The 6,000-nt window shown below is 35.9% G+C and overlaps 1 protein-coding gene and 1 non-coding gene across 2 annotated transcripts in view; one reads left to right on the forward strand and one right to left on the reverse strand.

Moving 5' to 3' along the window:
- EYA4 (EYA transcriptional coactivator and phosphatase 4) overlaps positions 1-6,000 on the forward strand; it is a 3,122,134-nt gene that overhangs the window by 650,133 nt on the left and 2,466,001 nt on the right. The window lies entirely within an intron of this gene.
- TRNAC-GCA lies at positions 5,042-5,113 on the reverse strand. Its single transcript has one exon. It is a non-coding gene; the product is annotated as a tRNA-Cys (tRNA).

Genomic DNA, 6,000 nt, shown 5'->3' on the forward strand with positions numbered 1-6,000 from the left:
CCCACTGCTCCATTATTGATTCTATTTTCAAAAGAATCAATCCGTAAATGTAATGAGTCCATCCGCTGTGAAATGGAAAGGAGTAAAGCTCCTATTTCAATATCAGACGAACCTTGTCTCAAATTGTTACTTCCAAAAATGTTAGGTGTACTTGGGCTTCCCGCACCATCAGTAGCCATGACGAAACCATAAACCAAGTGCAAAAGAACAAACAAGCAAAACCAAAACGTGAGGTGCGAGTACTAATCCAAGACACACCGAAAGATTCCACAAAAATACTCCGAAGATCTTGAACGCCAATTTATTTTAAAATAAAATGCGTTTTTGCCGCTACAAACAAGAAGCAGCTTCCTCAGAACAACATCACTAAAAGGCGGCAAAAAGCATTTTAAATATGTACAGGAAGTTCTTTAAACGACATAATTTCCTGTCTTGGCGCTCCTATTATGGAACAGACAAATAATAAGTATTATACATTAAATGCAATAAAATAAGAAATATATATGCAAGAAAAGCATTTAAAATGTATTAAATTCAATTTTTATTATTAATAAATTCTTGAAGATACCTAATTACTACTTATACCTTTAAAAATATATTTATTATACAAAATTAAAACATTTTAAAATTAAAATTAAAAACAATGAAAACATCCAAACATTTATAAAACCACCTACCAGTTCTAACATAAGTAAGAAACAGAGAACGGCCTTGAATAATTTCAACCTACTCCCGGTCCGAGCCGTCAAACCGGACAAGGGGGGAGGGTTGGTCAGTTTTGATAATGATATGTATACTGAAAAAATTTTATTAGTTCTGGATTACCAGCTTACAGGCCTTCTTCCCTTAACGAAATGAATGTCACCTATAATAGGATCAGAGGATATTTGAGAAATATGTTTTTGAGTGGGAAGATTAATATTGATTTATATAATTTTCTAGATATCTCTTTTCCTAAGGCTCTGGTTATGTTTGGAATTCCCAAGATCCATAAGGATCTTGGGAATCCCCCTATGAGAGCATTGGTGGATGGAAGACTATCAATGACTTACCCATGTGCTAGGCTAATAGATCATATTTTGGGTAAATACATTAAGAATATTCCGGTTGTCTGTAAAGACTCGTCCTTTCTCAGTAATATTAATAACATCACATATGATGAAGGTGATAACTTTCTTACTATCGACGTGGTCGTTTTGACAAGAAATATTACCTCTAAAAACAAGGAGTAGCCATGGGTTCCCCTTGTGGGGCAAGCGTGGCAAACTTCTTTATGGCTTTTTGGGAAAATAAGTATTTACTAAAAAATGCTGATTTGAAAGGAAAAATTCGCTTGTATACGCATTTTTTGGATGATATTTTTATATTATTTCATGGTGATGCATCAGATGTGGAAATTTTATTGCATTATATGAATAGTACAACATGTTTCCTCAAATTCACACATCAGTTTTCTATAAATGAAATTGATTACTTAGATGTGAGGTTGACCAAAGACACAATAAATAACGGATACTTGTCTGCGGTCTATCGAAAACCTACTTACTGCAAATTCCCTACTTCATTTTACTAGTTTACATCCACTAAGGCAGAACCGATCTATAGTGAAGAGACAGGTAGTGAGGGCCGTACGCATGTGCAACACAGTCCATTCCTTCAAACAGGAATGTAATTTTCTCAAGAATCTTTTCCTTAATAGAGGCTATCCTGATATCCTTATTGATGGGATTATTGAGGAGATAGAATTCAAACGATCAACTGGTTTTTACAAACCTTTATTAGAAGAAAATAAAAGTCATGAAATCCAAAGTGTTAGTTCATTAAATGTATCACAAGAGATTATGACATCAAGGCCAACTCAGATTGATATTACAGTAAATAAGAAAGTTGACTTTTCAACTTGTTTTATTACCACTTTTAGTATTGATTCTAAATCAATTTGTGATATAATTTTTAAAAATTGGCACTTTATTAGTAATGATACCTTTCTTTCAGAAAAGTTAGGATTATTGCCAAAAGTGGTGTACAGGAGAGGAAAAAATTTGAAAGAATTGCTACAAAGAAAACCACATACCAACCAATTTAATAGAAGTAAGGGGTCACTAACATGTGGAGCTTGTAATTGGTGCAAATTTTTTAGACAAGGGGAATCCTTTTCTATAAAAGGGAAAATATACTATATCCACCAGAAAATTAACTGTGAGAGCAAATCTGTTGTTTATGTGGCTTTTTGCCAATGCTGTCCAGCATTTTATGTTGGTAAGACCGACCGAAAGTTACGAGAACGTGTCTACCAGCATATATATGCTATTAGAAATAGCAAGGTTGACAATGCCCTTGCTAAGCACATTTCTAATTACCCTGACCACAAGTTTGTCTTTATGGGTGTTGACCAAATGCTTCCTAGTGTGAGAGGTGGCCCCCTTTCTCTCATGTTAGAGCTACGTGAATTGGAATGGCAAATTAAATTGGATGCTTTCAATTCACCTGGTTTAAATGAGAACTGTAATATCTCAGCAGTTCTTGGATTAAAAAGTTATACGAGATAGGCCTGATGTTTGAGGTGAAAAAATATGAAAAAATATGAATATATTATAATATATAATATACTAATTGATAGGATTTCCATCTGACACAAAAAGATGCATATAAAAAATATAAAAAATATATAAAAAATTTAAAAGTTTTTATCCCCGTGAATTAATTGTCATGCAGACATATAGTGTAGATAAATGTTTGGATGTTTTCATTGTTTTTAATTTTAATTTTAAAATTTTTTAATTTTGTATAATAAATATATTTTTAAAGGTATAAGTAGTAATTAGGTATCTTCAGGAATTTATTAATAATAAGAATTGAATTTAATACATTTTAAATGCTTTTCTTGCATATATATTTCTTATTTTATTGCATTTAATGTATAATACTTATTTGTCTGTTCCATAATAGGAGCGCCAAGACAGGAAATGATGTTGTTTAAAGAACTTCCTGTACATATTTAAAATGCTTTTTGGCGCCTTTTAGTGATGTTGTTCTGAGGAAGCTGCTTCTTGTTTAGAAGTAGCGAAAACGCATTTTATTTTAAAATAAATTGGCGTTCAAGATCTTCGGAGTATTTTTGTGGAATCTTTCGGTGTGTCTTGGATTAGTACTCGCCCCTCACGTTTTGGTTTTGCTTGTTTGTTCTTTTGCACTAATCTTAGCAAAATAATATTATATAGTTTGCTAGGACCTCCAAAAGTCATTCTGCATGGCCTACTGATCAGTGGCATAGTCCGGGGCTGTCTTTGAGTTTGCCTCCCTTCCACCCTCACAAAATCATAGTCGAATGGGGCCCCCCATACACAGCCCTCCCCCTGCAGCCATTCCAATATCTGATTACTTGGCTGTTCCCCCCATTTACCATCAGCACTGTAATGTGCATACTGTTTTACTTCTACAATGATTATTTGATTTCACTTAAAACTTTTATTTTACATTTTATAGCACAGACACTAATAGACATCTGCTAAACAAAGCAATACGGTCTCACAATGAAAATAGGCTTAGCATTAAAACTTCTCTGCCCTTGAAACTTGCATTCATTGAAACAGCATTGAAACCCACATTCAAAGAAAATGCATCTGGCCAGTGGTGGATAAAGATTACCTTTGGGCTGTTTTCAAATCATAGGCCCCTTGCACAGGAATCATGCATGTGTTCTTTGTTACACCTTCCTGATTGTATTAAATTATATTCCTTGTTTAATACAGCACACCTGTTAGAGCGGGTTTTAAATTTATTGTTTTGAACCTTTTTTCCAGTAAGCAGTGAAGCAAAATGCATGAACTAATAAGGACAAAGCTTCCCAATTCAGAACATTTCCATCACAAGTCTACCCAAACTTTAACAATCCACCACTATCAGTAAATATGCATAACTTCTGCAGAAGTGAAAGTCATCTAAATAATTCCACATTAAAGAGATCTGTAACTAATGAAGAGGCTGCTGCCAGTAAACAACTTTATATTTCATTGTTTCACCTACAAATAAAGTGCTTGTTGCCCTTGAGGAATAAATATCCTATCTTACATTAAAAATGATAAGCTAGTAATATTTCAATAGGGATTGCTGATACTGTACTGTTCATAGTTACTAGGTATCTCCGCCAAAGAGGACATTCTTAGGACTGCAGCATCAACCTCCTTTAAAAGTAAAAGACAGTACAGTATTAGCAATCCAGCTACATACTTTGGGATCAGAACCCACAGCCTTCTGCATCCAAAGCAAATACTCTAACTGTTATGCTACTAACATGAACAGACTTGTTATAAGCAGTACTAAACTTCTCTCCCCATGAAGAACTGTCCAGCACAAGAAATCTGGAAAAAGCCAAAATGCATTGAGGGGGATAAAAGCCCAAAACCAGGGACACATTTTAAATATTGCTTGTATAATCTTAGAAAAGTTGCTAGAATAAAATGTTCTGTTACCATACATTTCCTGAAAGATAGGAAGACATACTTAAATGGCTATCATTATTTAGTGAATTCAGTTCTCACTGATTTGCCAGAAAATCACACATTTTAAGAGGAACAGACCAAAAGTATCATAGCCTAGTACCTACCTATGAACCTATCGGCCCAAGGGCCTACTTAAGCCTAGCCAACAAGGTTCCCTGGCTTGCGCCACCCAAGAAAGTTATTTTCCTGTATCACTGTCGAGCAGAGACACAAAAGTGATCCCTGGGGTGTAGTTCCTATTTCCCATACACTCATCAAGATTTTTCTTGAAGAGTGCTAATAAAGAACTTTGCTTGACATAGATGGGTAGCCTGTTCCAGAGTATGGGAAGTCTCTGGGACATGAATCAATCCCTCCAGCATGTCCTGTTTATTTTGTTGACAAGGATTAGGTGCCTAGAGCGTGTAGCTCGGAGGGATTGGGATTTCTTTAGGTGTAGCATGTCCAACAGCTCTGGGTTTGACATAGCTTTATGTGTTAGGCAGAGATCACCTCGGAGTAAGCGAAATGCTACGGAGTAAAGCTGGAAATAAATAGGAAGGGGGCATCCGGATTTGAACCGGAGACCTCTAGATCTGCAGTCAAATGCTCTACTACTGAGCTATACCCCCAACTGTCAGCCAAACATACCCAGATGCAGACTTAACTTCTTGATGGTTACAGGATTTAGGCTCTTGCACCCTCTACCTGAGGTACAGGGTTTGAACCTGAGTAACTCTAGGCACCAGTTATACGTAACTGGGGCATTTCACACACACACACACACACACACACACACACACACACACACACACACACACACTTCTCCTTACGAGTAAACAGTGCTGCATAATGTACTAAAAGAGAAGTGTCTCTCCTTAGGTTAAACAGATTACTGGAAGGCTTTCTTCTCACGAGTAAAGTACTACGATTACAACAGAAAACACCTTTATCCTTGTGCGTAAACAGTGCTGCTTGCCATTTTTCCCCACACATAAATTACAGTACTACAAGCAACTAAAACATCAGAGTGAGACTTCCGAAGCAACTAAAACATTAAATGAGACTGCTGTTTTCGTTTCTCTCCAAGTAATTAAAACATCAGAATGAGACTGCCGTTTCCATTTCTCTCCTTGGCTTAAATGCAGATAATGACTGCCGTTTCTCTCCTTACTTTAAATGCAGCATTTAACAGATTACACACACCACCAGAAGGCAGCTTACAACAGAAAACAGCTTTCTCCTTATGAGTAAACAGAGCTACTTGCCGTTTTTAATTCCCACACATAAAGTAAAGTACTTTAAAGTACAACAAGAAACAAAAAGAAACCACATACATCAGAATGAACTGTAACAGAATGCAGCTAACAGATTTCTGTAGTCCTTTTGAGTAAACAGCTGCTTGCAGACTCCCATTTCTCTCCTTAGCTTAACAGATTTCTCCTCGCGAGTAAAGCAGACTATATCTCTCTCACACAAAAATGACTAACAGCAGAATGTAGAATGCAACTTAGCTACA

The sequence above is a fragment of the Protopterus annectens genome, chromosome 1.part1, assembly GCF_019279795.1.
Source record: "Protopterus annectens isolate FY-2018-M chromosome 1.part1, PAN1.0, whole genome shotgun sequence".
In the NCBI taxonomy this organism is placed as follows: domain Eukaryota; kingdom Metazoa; phylum Chordata; order Ceratodontiformes; family Protopteridae; genus Protopterus; species Protopterus annectens.